At 44.2% G+C, this 21,175-nt stretch overlaps 1 protein-coding gene across 1 annotated transcript in view; it reads left to right on the top strand.

Annotated features, from left to right (window-relative positions):
- The first annotated feature begins 13,672 nt into the window (after nt 1-13,672).
- The window catches only part of MDFIC (MyoD family inhibitor domain containing), a 217,121-nt gene continuing 209,618 nt past the window's right edge, over nt 13,673-21,175 (top strand). Inside the window, exon 1 of the mRNA XM_075345029.1 lies at nt 13,673-13,956. The gene's annotated coding sequence lies outside the window, so the exon portion shown is untranslated. The remainder of the gene's footprint in view (nt 13,957-21,175) is intronic.

A 21,175-nucleotide genomic window follows, 5' to 3' on the forward strand; every position in this document is an offset into this window, starting at 1 on the left:
TGCGGTGTTGCGGCTAAGCCGACGCTGCAGAATGTCTCTACTGGGGCTGGTGGTATTGGCAGCTAGAATGGTAATCCCTCCGCAAGTAGGGTTTTGCCCCAGAGGGTGTATGGTGCAGTGGGCGTCGGAAGAAGGTAGTGCACACAAGTATTCAGTGCAACTGGTTTACTCACTTTCTGCAGATGTTAACTGGTTGCCCCAGGCCGGCTAGTTTCGCCTCCAGGTCCCCTTCGTCCCAGTGCCAGTTTGGTTCTCTGGTACCTTCTTCCCCTGCACCTGTCTTTGGTAAGTGGGTTCCCATGGTATAGAACACTGGGGGGCCCTGTTCTGTGGTTTGTCCACTTCTGTCCGCCTGACGGTAGCGTGAACCCTGTGGGGTTGGAGTCTCTGGTCCTGTGCCCAGTTCTCTCTTTGCTACTGAGTCTTTGGATTCTTTAGGGTCAGCAAGGTCCTTGATGGTGCAGGTGTTAACAGGTCGGCTTGAAGCTCTTTCCTGTCCTAGGGTCCTGTACCCCGTTGGTGCGTAGTTCCGGGAATACTAAACCATACTCCCCCAGCAACCACTTCTGCTGGGTACCAGGTCACTGTCAACCCGAGTCAGGACGTCACTTTGCTTCCAACTTCACTCCTTTGCTGTCAACTCTCAAATGACTACTCTCCACAGTCTGCCCCTCCTACCTGATCAACTAGTGGACTGGAGTGGCTCCACCTCAAGGCAGCCATCCATTGGTCCCACCCTAGCTAAGTACCCTTGTATGGGGGATTGTTGGGGAAAAACTGGGATTACCTGGGGTTTTGTTGGTACTGGCACTGGGGTTCTGGGTCCCCTAAGGGGGTAGGTCCTGCATCCTTGTGGGGATGCAGAACCTTGTAGCACCCTGAAGGGTTCAGGGGCGCTACACACCCTGACTGTGCATTCTGCAGCATTGCATCAAGGACATAATACTGCCATAGAAATTGCAGTACAACCAGGTTGATCCATTCAGTGCTTATGTGATGTCTCCCAGACGTAGTGTCACCCAGCCATAGTGCCATCACTAGGTTTGCACCCTAATCACGCATGGCCTTCTTTAGCTCCAGGTTCTGTGGAGCCAGCCATTTATCAAACTCGGTCACCAAAGTACTGAGAGAAGCACCTGGATATCCATGATGACAAATTCACTTCTATAGTAGATGTGGTAAAAGAGGAGGAGACGGAAGAACAAGGGTTGCCACGTATGGGGCAACACGGCACTGTGGTGGGAGATGTGGGTATGCCACATCTGATGAATAATATGTGTTTTCTGTCAAATAACCTGCAGGGACTTGCTGAACAAAACAACAATAATTTTTAGGCTCCGCCTCCAAATACTAAGCCAGCAGCAGCCCCTGTTTGGCCATCATATCCCATGGCACCTACTTTTCAGGCTTAAGTTTCTTTTAGCAATGATCCGCCTGGCATGGGGATCCATACTTTCTAAAAGCATCATACCATTAGGTTTGTACCACATTTTTTAAAATTTAGACTACAGTTAGGTCCAGAAATATTTGGACAGTGACACAAGTTTTGTTATTTTAGCTGTTTACAAAAACATGTTCAGAAATACAATTATATATATAATATGGGCTGAAAGTGCACACTCCCAGCTGCAATATGAGAGTTTTCACATCCAAATCGGAGAAAGGGTTTAGGAATCATAGCTCTGTAATGCATAGCCTCCTCTTTTTCAAGGGACCAAAAGTAATTGGACAAGGGACTCTAAGGGCTGCAATTAACTCTGAAGGCGCCTCCCTCGTTAACCTGTAATCAATGAAGTAGTTAAAAGGTCTGGGGTTGATTACAGATGTGTGGTTTTGCATTTGAAAGCTGTTGCTGTGACCAGACAACATGCGGTCTAAGGAACTCTCAATTGAGGTGAAGCAGAACATCCTGAGGCTGAAAAAAAAGAAAAAATCCATCAGAGAGATAGCAGACATGCTTGGAGTAGCAAAATCAACAGTCGGGTACATTCTGAGAAAAAAGGAATTGACTGGTGAGCTTGGGAACTCAAAAAGGCCTGGGCGTCCACGGATGACAACAGTGGTGGATGATCGCCGCATACTTTCTTTGGTGAAGAAGAACCCGTTCACAACATCAACTGAAGTCCAGAACACTCTCAGTGAAGTAGGTGTATCTGTCTCTAAGTCAACAGTAAAGAGAAGACTCCATGAAAGTAAATACAAAGGGTTCACATCTAGATGCAAACCATTCATCAATTCCAAAAATAGACAGGCCAGAGTTAAATTTGCTGAAAAACACCTCATGAAGCCAGCTCAGTTCTGGAAAAGTATTCTATGGACAGATGAGACAAAGATCAACCTGTACCAGAATGATGGGAAGAAAAAAGTTTGGAGAAGAAAGGGAACGGCACATGATCCAAAGCACACCACATCCTCTGTAAAACATGGTGGAGGCAACGTGATGGCATGGGCATGCATGGCTTTCAATGGCACTGGGTCACTTGTGTTTATTGATGACATAACAGCAGACAAGAGTAGCCGGATGAATTCTGAAGTGTACCGGGATATACTTTCAGCCCAGATTCAGCCAAATGCCGCAAAGTTGATCGGACGGCGCTTCATAGTAGAGATTGACAATGACCCCAAGCATACAGCCAAAGCTACCCAGGAGTTCATGAGTGCAAAAAAGTGGAACATTCTGCAATGGCCAAGTCAATCACCAGATCTTAACCCAATTGAGCATGCATTTCACTTGCTCAAATCCAGACTTAAGACGAAAAGACCCACAAACAAGCAAGACCTGAATGCTGCGGCTGTAAAGGCCTGGCAAAGCATTAAGAAGGAGGAAACCCAGCGTTTGGTGATGTTCATGGGTTCCAGACTTAAGGCAGTGATTGCCTCCAAAGGATTCGCAACAAAATATTGAAAATAAAAATATTTTGTTTGGGTTTGGTTTATTTGTCCAATTACTTTTGACCTCCTAAAATGTGGAGTGTTTGTAAAGAAATGTGTACAATTCCTACAATTTCTATCAGATATTTTTGTTCAAACCTTCAAATTAAACGTTACAATCTGCACTTGAATTCTGTTACAGAGATTTCATTGCAAATCCAATGTGGTGGCATGCAGAGCCCAACTCGCAAAAATTGTGTCACTGTCCAAATATTTCTGGACCTAACTGTATGTCTGGAGAAACCAATATTCTTGTTTTGTAGGATATTTATGTCAACAGTGTTAAAAATAAAAGGTTTGATAGAGCATTTTTAAAGATGCTTTTAGATTTTTACTGTTTGTTAATGTTTGTATTGTTCAAAAAACATATGAAAATAGAAATCTTAAATTTTTTTTCAGGCATACAGCAGTACAGTAGCACCAATTGCATTTTAATTTGAAAATCAAGACATGCTACAGTGTAGACCTGTACCTCCCAATAGCCTGGCACTACCCACAAGTCAACTTTCAGACCCATTTTGGAGTTTCGACATTCTAAATCCTTTCAAGCAGACAGCAGAACAGTACCATCAATTGCCCCCTTCCCCATAGGTCATTAAAAGAGCAGGAAGGTACGGTTATGCAATATACTTGATGTGGCCTGGCATTTAAATGTTAATCAAGAGATGCATGACTTGCTCACGGAAGCCTGAAAGTACACCATTTCTTAGTCTGCACAGTCTGGGACTGGGGTGGTAAAGTCACTGGACATCCATGACTTGCTCATCTTTTTGAACATTAGGTGGTCTACTTTTTGAGTGGACTGCCGGATGCGCTATCAGTCAATACACTGCCAGCAGTGCTAAAGTCACGTTCTAAGAGAACGCTAGCTGCCGGGCAGGCCAAAACGTCTAAGGCATTACTGATGAGCTCAGGCCACTCTTCCATTTTTGAAGACCAAAATGTAAAAGGGTCTGATCCCTTGATGGCATCGATATTGAGATCTAGATACTCATGCACTATACTCTCCAGTCGTTCACTGTATCAGACTTCTACTCTGTTATGCTGGTGCATGCAATGGTGGAAAAAATGTGTGCCACAAATCATAGAAATTGGTTCTGGTACTTCAACTGCTGCTGCTAATGCTTCTGCGCTGACGTCGCAACATTCCCATAGTTGGAATTATGGAACTGCGATTCTCGCTGTGTGTCTCACTGGTGTCTTTTGGAAAAGTACTGTTAAAATGGTCTACAAGCTTGTTTCGATACTCCAGCATCTGAGTGTCCCTTTCCAGGGGTGGAAGCATCTTCCTCAATTGACTCTTGTACCATAGATCTAAGGCTACTTTCACACTTCAGTCTTTTTCCATCAGTCACAATCAATTGCCTCGAGAAAATACGGTATCCTGCAAAATATTTTGCAGGATTCAGTTTTTTCCCCATAGACTTGTATTAACGACGGATTGCAATTGATAGCCTTGCGTTGCATTCACATCCACCACACGACGGATCAATTGTGGAATGACTGACCGTCGGGCGGAAGGGACTGACACTAACGTTTTTTGGACTGTCAAAAAAACTCCCTGCGCAGGATTCCGTCGCAATCCGTCAAGAGATATAATGGTTGTCTATGGTGCTGGATTCCGCCGTAATCCGTCGCACAACGGAATTCAGTGATGGATTCCATCATTTGCTACTGAGCATGCCCAGTATGTACACAATTACATTGCAAGGCTCCAGATAGGCTTGATAGGATTAATCCACACACAATTTTAGCTATAACAACATTTATTCTGCCCCTTTCTCTACAAACTGTCCCAGATGGCCTATGAAAACACAGTAATAGGTCACCAAAATGTCTTGCACTCCCATTGGGCTGTCCCAAAAACAAACGGATTATGACGGATTCATCGTAAAGCGAATGCACAACGGATGTAACAGACGCGACGGATCAGTTTTTTCACAGGATTCCTGTGAACTGAATCCTGTGAAATAATACATCCGTTGCGTCCGTTGACAGGTAAAAAACTACGGATCTGTCGTTCCGTCGCAATGGCTGACCAGATGGATTTGAAACGACTGAAGTGTGAAAGTAGCCTAATAGAGTGGCAATCCAGTAGTCAGCACTATTTCTAATAGTAACGATATGGACATCATGTTGCAAATAGTGAAGCAAGAAGGTGCCCATGTGTTGGTCGCTTCCATGTGGTCCAAGTCCATGTTGTGTTGGTGGCGGGGTAACGCTCAAGTTTTACCTCCTCCGTCCCCTCCCACCAACCACGAGCAGAAGACATGGGATCAATACCTTCTTCATCTCCAGAGTTTTTTTGAGCCCATTACCTCTTCCTTTTCCATTTGTTCCTCAGCTTCTGCACCTTCACTACCACTTTGTCTGTTACCATGAACCCACCTCGGTCAATGAACCCTACCCTCCTGGTACACCAAACTGTGCAATGACTGTCCGGACCTTACAGGTAATGGTATCCCTTCCTCATGCTCCTCTGCTTCCTTCTCTTCCTCTGGGACCCACACCTTCTCTCACTATTCAAAGTATTCTCACTATTCAAAGTGCGCTCCACCATGTAGATGAGCGGAATAGGGATGCTCATGAAGGCATCATCAGCGCTAACCATCTTTGTAGCCATTTTGAAACTGTGAGGGAGGGTGCAGAGGTCCTTCATCTGTGTTTACTCCGTAATCGTGAATTGCCCCACATCCATACTGCCTTGTCCAAGGTTGTGTCATGGCATAGTGCACCAGGGCTTGCTGCTTCTGCCACAGTCGCTGCAACATGTGCAGAGTGGAATTCCACCGTGTTAGCACATTGGAAATCAACTGGTTAGCCAGTAGGTAGAAAGTCCTTTGTAGAGTTGCAAGTCAATTAGCTGCGGGGTGCGAACGGTGGAAGTGAGCACACACCAACCGTGCCTTCTACAGCAGCGCATCCAGCCCAGGTTAGTTGGCTAGAAATTTCTGGACAACTAGGTTCAGGATGTGAGCCATGCAAGGCCCATGTGAGATGTCGCACAGGTGAGGGCCACTAACAGGTTTGCACCATTGTCGCACATGGCTTTCCCTGACTCCAGGTTCAGAGGAAACAGCCATTGATCAAACTTGGCCCGGATAGTGGTCAACAACTCTGCAGCTGTGTGACTGCATTCTTCCATGCAAATTAATTTCAGCACTGTTGATTGCGTTGAGCCCTGGCTGAGCTGTACAGAGAAGTGCAAATTCTCTCTGCCTTCTCTGAACGCGTGTTACATTAAGAGAGAGGAGATGGAGGAAGCATAAGGGGAAGCGGTAGATCCAGAACTTTGTCTTGAAAGCCTTGGGGATTTCAAAACTTGGGAAGCAGCCTCTTCCCCGCCTGCCCCCACAACCACCAGAGTAACCCAGGGCGCAGTTAGTGAGATGGAACGCCCCTGGCCATGCTTGCTTGTCCAGGTGTCAGTGGTGAAATGCACCATGGGAGTTTTCGAAGGAAAAGGAAATCTTGGCTGCAACATGATGGTGTAGCACGGGCACAGCTTTATTAGGGAAGTAATGGCGACTCGGCAACTGGTACTGGGAGACTGCGATGGCCATATTTCAGAACCTCTCTGTATCCACGAGGTAGAAAGGCAGCATTTCTCAGGTCAACAGTTTGATATGGTGAAGTTCAAGCACTTCGCTTTGCCATGTGTTGGAGAAAATGGTCTATTAAGTGCCCAAAACTGCAGGACCGAGGGCTGGCTTCTGTGCTGAGAGAGTGTGAAGTAAGGTGTACACGACCGAGCGGTGGATTTGGAGGGAGGTGTAGTGGGAGATGAGATGCTGGACTGAGAAACATGTGTTGTGCTCGGTGTTTCACATGGATCAAAAATACCAGGCACAGTCACTTCTGGAACACCCGACGGGCCCTCACTCACTCCCATTGTAGCAGGTACACAAGAGGAGGCTCTGCGGTCAGAAACCTGTGTTAGAATAGTTTCGCCGGTGATGCAGGAGGAGGAAGAAGCGGCAGACTATGTTGATTTGGCGGCTGGTAGCTGGGTAGGCCCGTTAGTCTGCATTTTAGCATAGTGAGATTCCCACAGTAATGCATATTGGGTGCGCATGTTCCTGTTCATGCATGCAGTTGGCAAATTATTTAAATTTTTCCCTTGACTGAGTTGTTATTTATAGCGTTGACAGATGACAGACGTTGGGTTATCTTTTGCGGCCTCAAGAAAGGCCCTGGCTAGACAACCCTTCCTGCGACCTGCAACCGCTGCTGGGAACAGCCAGAGTTGTGGTTGAGGATGCAGTGCTTCTCATGGTTGCATCACTACGTGTTTGTGTGGGAATCGCCACCGTAACATACTCGGCATCTGCTGAGCTACTAAGCTGCCTTTCTCACACCAAGTGGGATCTACAACTTCATCATCATGCTCTATGTTGTCCCCCTTCCTGACATGACATCACAGCACAGTAGTATGTGCTTCAGGTATCTGAATCTCATCATCATCACCTCCACCCCCGGGGACTAACATCAATTTACGATGGTCCTGATCCTGCTGGGACCCTACTTTGGCGAAGCCAGTATCCAACTCATAAACATTTTGGGCATGGGTGCAGATGCTTTCCTCCTCAAGAGTCTGGGAATCTTTGGAGTGGACCTGTGATGCCCATGGGATAGAATGTGTGCACAGCTCTGCAGACTCACCCATGTGTGGTTCCTCACAGTCAGTTTGCCGGTCGAAGATTTGTGACGCTGGGGCAAACAAGTGTAATTGAGGTGGCATCTCTGGGGAATGAAGTGTGTGATGTTGAGGTGGACTTCAGTGTAGGAGGAGAAAAAGGGGTTAAACCCGCGCAATCCGCCAAATAAGATGTAGACGTCTACATCTTATTTGGCGGATTGCGCGGGTTTAACCCCTTTTTCTCCTCCTACACTGAAGACTTCTGCACGTGGGGCCGCGGCAGCCGCCATTATCCTATGCTATCTACGGTGGTTGTGACCCTTCACAACCATTTTTGGTGAGTGTATTTATCTATATACTAACCTGTACTTATCTGGTAAAACCCTATCAGCGCTTCTGTTTTTTAGCACTATTATGATGTTGAGGTGGAGGAAGAGGAAGAGATGCCACATGATGCAGCGATTAGCATCTACTCTTTTATCAGCCTAATTTTGAAGTTGTTTTGATGTGTGGATGCCAAAAAAATCTAGTAGAGTAGACTGTCCAGTAACAGAAGTTATTCTCATTTCTCTTGGGATAGGATGTGTTGGCGTTTGCTCACTAGACTTTTCACTAACAGAACTTCTCACATATATACCTCCAATACTCCGCCTATTCCCCGTTCCACAACAACCTCATCATGATTTACCACTCTTGGTTAATGTACCCTTCCCCTTTCAAACAAATGTTTCACAACCCTACACCCACACTTGTCATATATCTGACACAAAAAATAAATTACCGTATTTTTCGTTTTCTAAGATGCACCAGATTATAAGACGCACCCTTAATTTAGAGCTAAAAAAGGTAAAAAAAATGGGGTCTGTCTTATACTCCGGTGTTGTCTTACTGGAGGGGGGCGGCAGCGGAGCGGGGTCATAGGAGGCAGATGCTGTGCCGGGCAGTGGTGGCAGCAGCGGGTCAGTGGTGGCAGTAGAAGCTGCAGTGGTTGTATAGTGGAGCAGGCTACTCTGGCGAGTGTCACAGTGTATCCGCGGTCCGGGCTTCATAGACATGGCACCCGGAGCTGCATGTGTGCAGATGGAGCTCTCATTCAAGAGCTCCATCTGTGCACGCGCTGACTCCCGGTGCCATCATTTGAAGCGGAGACCGCGGACAGGTAGGACACCCGCCGCACAGCCACCGCAGTCCACACAGCCACCCTGCCACCCGCAGAGAGTGGCAGTCAGCAGGCCGCCCGCCCATTAGCACAGAGAGGCGGCTGGCCGCTGGCACCGACAGGCACCCTGCAGGCTGTCCGCACGCACCGACAGGCACCCTACTGCCCGCATGCACCCGGCCGCCTGCACACAGAGCCGCACAGACAGCCCCCCACCAAATTACCTCCCACTAAGCTATATTCAGATTTTAAGAAACACTCCTCATTTTCCTCCCAAATTTTGGGGAGGAAAAGTTTCTTATGATCCAAAAAATACGGTATTTAGTTAATGCCTGAGTTGGCAATATTGTGAAGGCACTAAAAAGTACCACTCTCTACACAGCTGTTCACTGTGTCATTTGGAGCAGACATGGTCTAGCCGTCCTGCCTGCAACTGAGTCCATCCCTGCATCCTTGACCCCTGGGGTCAGCTGCAATGGAGCCAAGACATCACCTTGAATACTACCTGGAGGCTACCTCATCATCAGAGGCTCTAGTGAAGATGAGATAATTGCTTAGTTACGCCTCTCCAGTGTGAGCCAGTGCTTTGGCATACACCGACTACTGTAACAACAGTTTGTAAAAGTACATAAAAAGAAGCCTTTTTTTCAGAGGCTTTTTTTCACTTCCTTGTTGCTGTCTATGGGTGAAGAAATGCTGCAAGTACACTGAAAGAATTGACATGCTGCAATTTTAAAAGATGGGGCAGTTTTCCAATTCAGCACAGAAGGAAATCCATGACACTCACTTCCAGTGACTAAAATCTTCTTTTATTGCAACATATTAAAATTCCCCTTTCAATGGAGGTCAAGGCAGGAGTCAGGGTGGTAGGGGAGGACAAGTGCAGATTCAGTGAGACGACGGACTGTTTTGCGTAACTGTGCTTTTAAAGGTCTGAGTCTGAATCTGTACTTATCTGCACTTTGTCCTCCACTCTCCCTACTCCTGCCTTGACCTCCATTGAGAGGTGAATTTTAATATGCTGCAATAAAAGAAAATTTTATTCACTGGAAGTGAGTGCCGTAGATTTCCTTCTGTGCTGAAGTACCTTTATTTCCCTGCGGGGGCACTCTTTCGCTGAGCACCACTGTTAATCTGACTGGTTTTGTGCTGGATCCACTGCTTGTGGCCTGTTGTCCACTTCTGAATAGTGCCAGGTGAGCATTTTTTGTTTTTGTTTTTTCAGTTTTCCAATTCAGTCAGGAAAAAATGAGCATGTGCATGAGAATTCTGAAAGCTTTTACTGGTACTGTAAAAAGTATCTTTTAAGCTGAATGAAAAAAAAACCCGCAGCAAAACTGCACAGTGTGAACACAGGCTTAAAATTATATTTCTGTTACATTCAACCTTTTAGGTCCTGGTCTGGAATTACTAATTAGTAATATATCTAATATATAAAGCTGAGTGTATGTGTGTATATGTGTGTGTATGCATGTTTGTATGTCCGCTAAAGGAAACCGCACCGTTGCATTTACAATCCCGAAATTTTGCACAGGCACTCCATGGGAACATCATAGACTATGTATGGGCGGGAAAATTTAACCACGCGCTTTACAGTTACTCTCCAAAAATCCTGCAACCATTAAACTGAATGGACGTGGGAGCTATAGGTTAATAATAGCAACTGTCAGTGGTTGCTATAGGAACAAAATAAACTGTTAGTATAAAAAGGTTCTGTGTGAGGTAATAAGATGTCGGTGGTGAGATGGATAGAGAGAGAGACAGACAGACAGAGACAGACGGGGAAAGTGACAGACGGGGAAAGAGACAGATGGGGAAGAGACAGATGGGGAAATTGACAGCCCTTGAAAGAAAAAGCCCTGGAAAGAGACAGACAGACGGAGAAAGAGACAGACGGGCAAGGAGACAGACGGGGAAAGAGACAGACGGGGAAAGAGACAGACGGGGAAAGGGACAGACAGACACAGAGATGGAGACAGACTGATACAAATACAGACAGAGGATAGAAACAGACAGACATAGACACAGACAGACAAGGAAAGAGACAGACAGAGCGACAGACAGATAGCAACACACATACAGAGACTGAGAGAGAGACAGAGAGACAGTTACTATCCCGGGCAACGCCCGGGTACTACAGCTAGTCTAATATATAAAGCTGAGTGTACGTGTGTATGTATGTCCGCTAAAGGAATCCGCACTGTCGCATTTACAATCACTATATTTTGCACAGACACTCCATGTGACTCAGGGAACGTCATAGACTATGTTTTGACAGGAAAATTTACCCCTGCGCTTTACAGTTATTCTCCAAAAAAACTGCCTCCATTAAACTGAATGGAGGTGTGAGCTACAAGCTATTAATAGCAACTGTCAGTGGTTTTATAGGAACAAAATAAACTGGTAGTATAAGAGCTTATGTGTGAGGTAATAAGATGTCGGTGGGGAGACGGATAGAGAGAGACAGAAAGAGACAGAGACAGACAGACAGAGAGACAGAGAGAGGGAGGCAGGGAATAAAAGGACAAACAGAGAGGGAAAGAGACAGAGAGAGAGAGAGACAGACAGTCAAAGAGACAGACAGAGGCAGACAGGGAAAGAGACAGGCAGACAGGGAAAGAAACAGAGGCAGACAGGGAAAGAGAAAGAGACAAAAACAGGGAAAGAGACAGAGACAAGAAAAAAGACAAGGAAAGAGGCAGACGAAGAAAGAGACAGAGACAGACAGGGAAAAAGACAGATGGGGAAAGACACAGACAGACAGGAAAAGAGACAGGGAAAGACACAGGGAAAGAGACAAAAACAGGGAAAGAGACAGAGACAAGAAAAAAGATAAGGAAAGAGACAGACAAGGAAAGAGACAGGGAAAGAGACAGAGACAGACGTGGAAAGAGACAGACGGGAAATGAAACAGACAAGGAAAGAGACAGACGGGGAAAGAGACAGAGGGTGAAAGAGACAGACGGGGAAAGAGACAGACGGGGAAAGAGACAGACGGGGAAAGAGACAGACGGGGAAAGAGACAGACGGGGAAAGAGACAGACGGGGAAAGAGACAGACGGGGAAAGAGACAGACGGGGAAAGAGACAGACGGGGAAAGAGACAGACAGACACAGAGATAAAGAGAGACAAACAGACACAGATAGACAGAGACAGACAGAAACAAACAGAGACACACGGACAGAGACAGACAAAAAAACATAGACAGACGGACAGAGACAGACAGACACAGACAGACAGAAACAGACACACAGAGACAGACACACACAAACACCGAGACAGACAGACAGACAGAGACAGACGGACAGAGACAGACAAACAGATACAAACAGACGAAGATGGGAGACAGACAGAGAGACAGTTACCATCCCGGGCAATGCCTGGGTACTACAGCTAGTATTAGATAAAATAAGGTTAAGATAGAATAAGATCAAATATCAGCTAAAGAACCATGCTTAAATTGTAAGCTTTACTTAAGATATAGTCAGGTAATAAACCAAGCAATTCCTTCAAGCCTTAACATGTACTATTAGTGGCTGAACCAGAAACATTCCCTTTAAGTTAACAGCTGGCTTACAGCCCTTAAAGAACCACTTATTACAGAACTGTATTAAATGCTCCTCTGTATTATAGCCAACTATTACAGCTGCCAAATTTCTGTGCTGTGAAAGCATGCTTTCAGAATACCTTCGCTTCAGTTGCTAATGGTGCTTATATACCATTTGAGTAAATAATTTCAGAAAAAAATGACAATTTAAGTTGAAATGCTAAAGTAACAATTCTATTTAAACATACAAAGAATGTAGGAGCACACTTGATTTTCACCCATATACTCTTACAGATATGTATCAAAATGTTCAACATGTCCTTTCATGTAATGTAAAAGCCTCACGCCGTGACTTCATTATATTACGAATGTAAAGTTTATTAGCATATACACCTTTCAGAATAAAAACAAAAATGCTCCTTAGCTGGCAGCTGATATCCAACTGCTGATGTCATATGGAATATACAGATATTTTCCTACAAAACTAATAATTGGTAAATTGAATCATTTGTTGAATTAGACTGTTATGGCTTTGGGATAATATGATTTGAATCTATAAGATAAAGACATGATCATTTCCCTTTGGCACTAAACTAATGTGATCCAGATGCGTAGCTAAGAGGTTAGCGGTAGTAAGTTGTCACTGAGCATGATCTCCGCTACCAGCTCAGTCACTAGTTTAGCTATAAAGCTGTGTTCACATCTGTATTGGTGGCTCCATTCAGAGAACTTGCTGCAGATTTCATCATATTTGTTGGAACAAATAACTCAAATGCTGCAGTATTTTTTTTTTTAGATACAACAATAAGCAGCATGATGAAGGTGGATAAACTGATAAGTTCAAAGTGCTGTGTCAAATGAACAGAACAGATCAGAAAAATGGAAACGCGAGAGATATTTGATATCAGCAAATTAGTCCCAAATAGTAATTTACCATATACAGTACAAAGAATGCTTGCATTACTGTAAATTAGTCTATGGGAATGAGATTGCACAGTTACTACCTATGTAGCTTTAAAGGATGACCTACTTTTGTGCTTATGTGACGGCCATTATTTCTTAACAGGAATGGTGATCTCTTTCCTCCATATTACAGTATACTAGCCATTTTTTATAAATGGCTCAAAGTAAAAAGAAAAAAATTCTTGCACATATTTTATTGTGATGAATTGCTGTTTGCTGCCCCTGGCAATTCATTGTTTGTAATACTGTGAAAGCCACTTCATCTGTTGTCAACTAGCTCTTTTAAACTGAGTTTTATCTTCCAAAACGTTATGTATATGCTGTGAAGCACTAGATGGCGTGTGATGGTATGTGTGTGGGGGTGTTGGTAAGCTTTACAGTATGTAGACTTCAGAAGCAGAGTTCTGTAATGGCTGCTAACTTCAAGAGCACAGCAGCAGTACTATGTATATGTGTCTGTACATTTGGCCTCTAATGAAGAAAACTGCAAAATAGCCATGACTTCCTGTAATGTGCATCTGTGATTCACCCTGTGGGAATAGACGTTTAAGCATGCAAGGCAAGATATAACAGAGCAGAAGACCTGAAGAAAGTTTTCGTCTTGCAACAGATGAAGGAACGCTTGTGTGGCATCTGTACAGTATAAATATATACGTAGATTTGGAGCTACAGGAAACTGGCGCTGAACTGTGCTGGACATCAAGAGAGAATTGTGCAGTAAGTACAGTACTTTGCCTAGAAGTGTGATATAGTCTGTGAACTGTATATCTTCAGAGGCTGAGCATTGCTCACTCTGGCTGGTTATCTCTAAGAATACAGGCGTCAGCATTTATTCCCTGAAAGTGAAAATACCTCATGCAAAATGCAACACGTTATTGTGAAAAGTGGGACAAGTGAAGTAAGACAAGTGAATATTACAAAAAGATGACACACACTATATATTCTACATATAAATACAAACACACACACACACAAATGTATAAATATATATACATACACATACATAGACACACACTGGTATGTGTAAACAGCAATAATTGATAAGCTCATGATCTGCAATTAAGGGGTTCTCCATGACCACAAAATAGCTTTTACGTGTTACCACTCATATGTGCCTGTAAGACTATCCTTTATATAGACTCCTATGGACCTGTGCATATGTAAACATACATTTTTCTTTAGATCCCAATTCCTGAGATCTGAGCTGCATTCAGATCGCAATAGAAACCTACAGCACTTAGCATGCTAGAATAAAACAGAGCTCCAGTGCTGGACTGAGAATGTATTTAATTACGTTGACCCCGTTCCCTATGGGATTCATCAGTAATAGTTTTCAATTAATTTCTACTAATGTAAAGCACACCTATTTGTCTAACTACATTTACGGTATCGTATGACATAGGCCTTCACGCTTTGGGACATGATTTACGATAAAAACATGCAGAACCTTCGAATCTCCACCAGTATTACATTACCAAACCACATCTGAATTCTTGTACCTTGAAAGCCAAGTGCACAATTATATTGGGCAACTATTAAATGACGCAGGCCAGGATATAGGTATAATTAACTGAATGATACAGCATCTGACCTATAATGGCAAGTGGAAGCAAGAGTCACTATTAGTCACAGATACACAAAAGAACTGTAAAAGTAATGTTAGGAATTATAGAAATGACAGAGAAGGGTTTCCATTTTGATAATTTGCACTTATTTAATTGCTCATCTTTGTTTCCTTGTAGTAAAACATGCAACTTGTGTCTAAGCAACTGTTGAAAACTGTGTAACAAAACAGGGCACATTGAAAAATCCATGGGAACGTCACAATACCTTGCTTTCGTTTTCTGAATTGAACCCATGAGCATAGGCATAGCCAGCATCATGTCCTCATTAACCCCAATAGACCTCTAAAATTCTTATGTCTTCTTTAGACAACACCAGACACCAATTTTTGTGTGGAAATTTTGCCATTATTTATTCTTAGCAAGATAAGATCTAGCAACAAAAGCAAAAACAACTTAATGATATTATTAAAGCAGTTTTCTCGCTCCATGAAATGTTTTACAAACTACTTACAATGCTTTAATTGAACAAATATCCCCTGCCACTTCCTTGCCAACAATCTCCTGGTCCCCTGCTAATCTTTCTTCACCCAAGTCAAGCCATATCATGTCATCCTAACAAGTGACTGCTGCAGCCAATCACTGATCAGAGTGATTACATCAGTGCTGCTGGTTGCAGGTATCAAGTGTTGACACACCATGTCATCACTGAAACTTTGTAAACAGACACTGGCAAGCAACCAAGAAAAATCTGGCACAGGAGTGCCAGCAGATTCTTAGGGTAAGTAGAACTATTTTTGCTATTTTGTACCTTTGTCAGCGGTTTGTAAATAAGATTTCACTGAAAACCACCCTTAATAATAGTGAAGTTAGATGCTCACATACAGTGCTTTGAGAAAGTATTCATACCCCGTAAACGTTTCCACATTTTTTCACGTTACACTCACAAACTTAAAGGTATCTTATTGGGATTTTATGTGATATACCAATACTAAGTAGCGATTATTTGTGAAGTGTAAAGGAAATGATACATGTTTTTTAAATATTTTAGAAATATAAACCTGAAGATTGTGAAGAACATTTGTGTTCAGCCCCCGAGTTAATACTTTGTAGGACCACCTTTCACTACAGTTACTGCAGTAAGCTTTTTGGGTATATCTCTACCAGACTGGCACATTTAGAGGCTGAAATTTTTGCCCATTCTTCATTGTAAAATGGAGAACATCTGTGAAGAGTAATTTTCAAGTCTTACCACATATTCTTAATAGGATTTAGACGTGGTTTGTGACTGGGCCATTCACATGCATGAATATGCTTTGATATAAACAATTGCATTGTAGCTCTGGCAGTATGTTTATGATTGTTTTCCTGTTGGAAGGTAAATCTACGACCAAGTCTCAAGTCTTTTGCAGCCTCTTATATGTTTTCCTCCAGGATTGCCCTGTATTTAATTCCATCCATCTTCCAATCAACCATGACCAGCTTCCGTGTCCCTGCTGATGGAAGCTTCCCCACAGAATGATGCCGCTACCACTTTGTTTGATGGAGTTTTCAGGGTGATGTGCAGTGTTAGCTTTCCCCCAAACATAGCATTCTGCATTTAGTCCAAAAAGGTTTAATTTGGTCTCATCTGATGAGAGCCGCTTCTTCCAGATGCTCGCTGCGTTTCCTACATCACTTGCATTCAAAACAACTTTCTTTTTGCCACCGTTCCATAAAGGCCAGATTTGTGGAGTATATGGGTAAGAGATCACACAAGCGTATAAAATGGCCGTGGGCTATCCGATGTTTATTGGATAGCACTCAGAACAGTGTTATACTATGAGCCAGTGCAGATTTGCAATTTTTTGATCATGCTGATTTGGCAAGAGAAAACAATAGCAGCATGCTGTGATTGCCTCTGCCAATCGGATCTCGTGCACCCATACAAGTCTATGGGTGCATGTGAAATATACGCCGAGACAGACAATGGATAAATTAAGCTGTCTTCTACACACCTGTGCTCTAATTCTTGCATGGGAGAGAATCGGATCACAATAAAATGATAATTGGCTCACGCTTGGAGGGTTTGAGCTGAGTGTCATTAGCATATCGCATCCGATTTTCTCACATGAGAACCATGAACCATGGGATGCTATACGGCAGTGTGACCCCGGCCTAATGTTTGTCCTGTAGACACATTCACCCACCTGAGCTGTGGCTCTCTACAGCATTTCCAGAGTGACCATGTATATATATACACAGTACAGACCAAAAGCTTGGACACACCTTCTCATTCAAAGAGCTTTCTTTATTTTCATGGCTCTGAAAATTGTAGATTCACATTGAAGGCATTAAAACTATGAATTAACACATGTGGAATGACATAGTTAACAAAAAAGTGTGAAACTAAAACTATGTCTTATATTCTAGGTTCTTCAAAGTAGCAACCTTTTGCTTTGATTACTGCCTTGCACACTCTTGGCATTCTCTTGATGAGCTTCAAGAGGTAGTCATTGGAAATGGTTTTCACTTCACAGGTGTGCCCTATCAGATTTATTAAGTGGGATTTCTTGCCTTATAAATGGGGATGGGATCATTAGTTGTGTTGTGCAGACGTCTAATGGATACACAGCTGATAGTCCTACTGAATAGACTGTTAGCTGCTTTTTTCTTCCCATAATACAAATTCTAAGAAAAACGAGTGGCCATCATTACTTTAAGAAATTAAGGTCAGTCAGTCCAAAAAATTGGGAAAACTTTGAAAGTGTCCCCAAGAGCGGGGGCAAAAACCATCAAATGCTACAAAGAAACTGGCTCATATGAGGACCGCCCCAGGAAAGGAAGACCAAGAGTCACCTCTGCTGCGGAGGATAAGTTTATCCGAGTCACTAGCCTGAGAAATCGCAGGTTCATAGCAGCTCAGATTAGATACCAGGTCAATGCCACACAGAGTTCTAGCAGCAGATATCTCTAGAATAACAGTTAAGAGGAGACTTTGTGCAGCAGGCCTTCATGGTAAAATAGCTGCTAGGAAATCACTGCTAAAGACAGGCAACAAGAAGAAGAGACTTGTTTGGGCTAAAGAACACAAGGAATGTACATTAGACCAGTGGAAATCTATGCTTTGGTCTGATGAGTCCAAATTTGAGATCTTTGGATCCAACCACCGAGTCTTTGTGCGATGCAGAAAAGGTGAACGGAAGGACTCTACATGCCTGGTTCCCACCGTGAAGCATGGAGAAGGAGGTGTGATGGTGTGGGAGTGCTTTGCTGGTGACACTATTGGAGATTTATTCAAAATTGAAGGCATACTAAACCAGCATGGCTACCACAGCATCTTGCAGCGACATGCTATTCCATCCGGTTTGCATTTAGTTGGACCATCATTTATTTTTCAACAGGACAATGACCCCAAATGCATCTTCAGGCTGTGTAAGGGCTATTTGACTAAGAAGGAGAGTGATGGGGTGCTACGCCAGATGACCTGGCCTCCACAGTCACCAGACCTGAACCCAATCGAGATAGTTTGGGGTGAGCTGGACTACAGAGTGAAGGCAAAAGGGCCAACAAGTGCTAAGCATCTCTGGGAACTCCTTCAAGACAGTTGGAAGACCATTTCCGGCGACTACCTCTTGAAGCTCATCAAGAGAATGTCAAGAGTGTGCAAAGCAGTAATCAAAGCAAAAGGTGTCTACTTTGAAGAACCTAGAATATACGACATATTTTCAGTTGTTTCACACTTTTTTGTTAACTATTTCATTCCACATGTGTTAATTCATAGTTTTGATGCCTTCAATGTGAAACTACAAATTTCAGAGCCATGAAAATAAAGAAAACTCTTTGAATGAGAAGGTGTGTCCAAACGTTTGGTCTGTACCCTATATATATACATATACACACACACACTGCTCAAAAAATTAAAGGGAACACTCGAATAACACATCCTAGATCCAAATGAATGAAATATTCTCATTGAATACTTTGTTGTGTATGTAGTTGAATGTGCTGACAACAAGATCACATAAAAATTATCAACGGAAATTAAATGTTTTAACCAATGGAGGCCTGGATTTGAAGACACACAAAATCAGAGTGGAAACAAGTCAAAATGAAAATCAAAACAAGACAAAATTTAAGTGGAAACAAGTCAAAATGAGGCTCAGTATTGTGTGTGGCCTCCACGTGCCTCTATGACCTCCCTAAAACGCCTGGACATGCTCCTAATGAGGTTGCGGATGGTCTCCTGTGGAATCTCCTCCTAGACCTGGACTAAAGCATCTGCCAACTCCTGGACAGTCTGTGGTGCAACGTGACGTGGGTGGATGGGACAAGACATGATGTCCCAGATATGCTCAACCGATTAAGGTCTGGGGAACAGGCGGGCCAGTCCATAGCTTCAATGCCTTCATCTTGCAGGAACTGCTGACACACTACAGCCACATGAGGTCTGGCATTGTCCTGCATTAGGAGGAACACAGGGCCAACCGCACCAGTATATGGTCTCACAAGGGGTCTGAGGATCTCATCTCGGTACCTAACGGCATTAAGGCTACTTCTGGCGAGTACATGGAGGGCTGTGCAGCCATCCAAAGAAATGCCACCCTACACCATCACTGACCCACTGCCAAACCGGTCATGCTGAAGGATGTTCCAGGCAGCAGATCGCTCTCCATGGTGTCTCCAGACACTGTCTTGTCTGTCACATGTGCTCAGTGTGAACCTGCTTTCATCTGTAAAGAGCACAGGGCGCTAGTGGCAAATTTGCCAATCTGGGCGTTTTGTGGCAAATGCCAAGCGTCCTGCACAGTGTTGGGTAGTGAGCACAACCCCCATCTGTGGACATCGGGCCCTCATGCCATCCTCATAGAGTCAGTTTCTACCCGTTTGTGCAGACACATGCGTATTTGTGGCCTCCTGGAGGTTATATTGCAGGGCTCTGGCAGTGCTCCTCCTGTTCCTCCTTGCACAAAGGTGGAGGTAGCGGTCCTGCTGCTGGATTGTTGCCCTCCTAAGAACCCCTCCATGTCTCCTGGTGTACTGGCCTGTCTCCTGGTAGCGCCTCCATTCTCTGGACACAACGCTGACAGACACAGCAAACCTTCTTGCCACAGCTCGCATTGATGTGCCATTCTGGATGAGCTGCACTACCTGTGCCACTTGTGTGGCTTGTAGAGTCCGTCTCATGCTACCACAAGTGTGAGAGCACAACCAACATGCAAAAGTTACCAAAACCTCAGCCAAAAAGCATTGGTACTGAGATGTGGTCTGTGGTCCCACCTGCAGAAACACTCCTTTATTGTCTTGATAATTGCCAATAATTTCCATCTGATGTCTATTCCATTTACACAACAGCATTTGAAATTGATTGTCAATCAGTGTTGCTTCTTAAGTGGACAGTTTGATTTCACAGAAGTTTGATTAACTTGGAGTTATATTCGGTTGGTCAAGTGTTCCTTTTAATTTTTTGAGCAGTGTATATATATATATATATTGTGAGACTGTGACCGGGGTTGTCTATGACGGTCGGTACGTCTCGCCCCGGTTGTGCTCCCTCCATGTATAGATAGATATATAGATACATAGATATATATAGATATATATGTAAGAAGCACATGTGAGCCATTTCTGGAATCTGGCTTGTTGGTTCTGGAGGAGGATATTCCGGAATATGTGTTGTGTGCTGTTTTGGATTTGGTTTTGTGCAATAAACTGTGTGCTGTGACCATTGGCGCCTGGATCCCGTGTCTTTTGCCGCGCAGCCGACCACGTTACCTAACAGATGGTGGAGAACGCGGGCATGTCAGCCCGGTGAGGTGTAGCATCCATCCCTGGTGACCCAGTAGCGCATGTCCTGGATTCGAGCGGCTACACTACAGCCCAAACCCGGAGGCGACATGGAGGACATACTAAAGCAGCTGGCTCAGGCTAATGCACAGCAACAACAGACCAATGCACACCTGCTCCGGTCGTTGGATCGTCAGCAGCAACAACACTCCTTGCAATTGCAGGAACAAAGGCACCAAGAACAGATGGTCCTCCTGACCAAGTCGATCCATGCCGGACCGGCAGCAACAACCCCGGGACCGGGTGACGACGGCAGCGTCCGGAAGGCGGTGAGACAAGCGTTGCAAAAGATGACACCGGGGGATGATGTGGAAGCGTTCCTGGCTGTGTTTGAGCGGGTGGCCGAGCGGGAGAAGCTGCCGACCCCCAAGTGGGCTGAGGTATTGTCGCCCTATCTGACGGGGGAGCCCCAAAAAGCGTACCTGGACCTCTGTACCGAGGACGCCATAGAATATGAGACCCTGAAAGCCGAAATTCTTGCTCGGTTGGGGGTGAATACTTATGTACGGGCTCAGCGGGTAAATCAGTGGTTCTATGAGGAAGTCAAA

Source organism: Anomaloglossus baeobatrachus, chromosome 4 (genome assembly GCF_048569485.1).
Source record: "Anomaloglossus baeobatrachus isolate aAnoBae1 chromosome 4, aAnoBae1.hap1, whole genome shotgun sequence".
Taxonomy (NCBI): Eukaryota; Metazoa; Chordata; class Amphibia; order Anura; family Aromobatidae; genus Anomaloglossus; species Anomaloglossus baeobatrachus.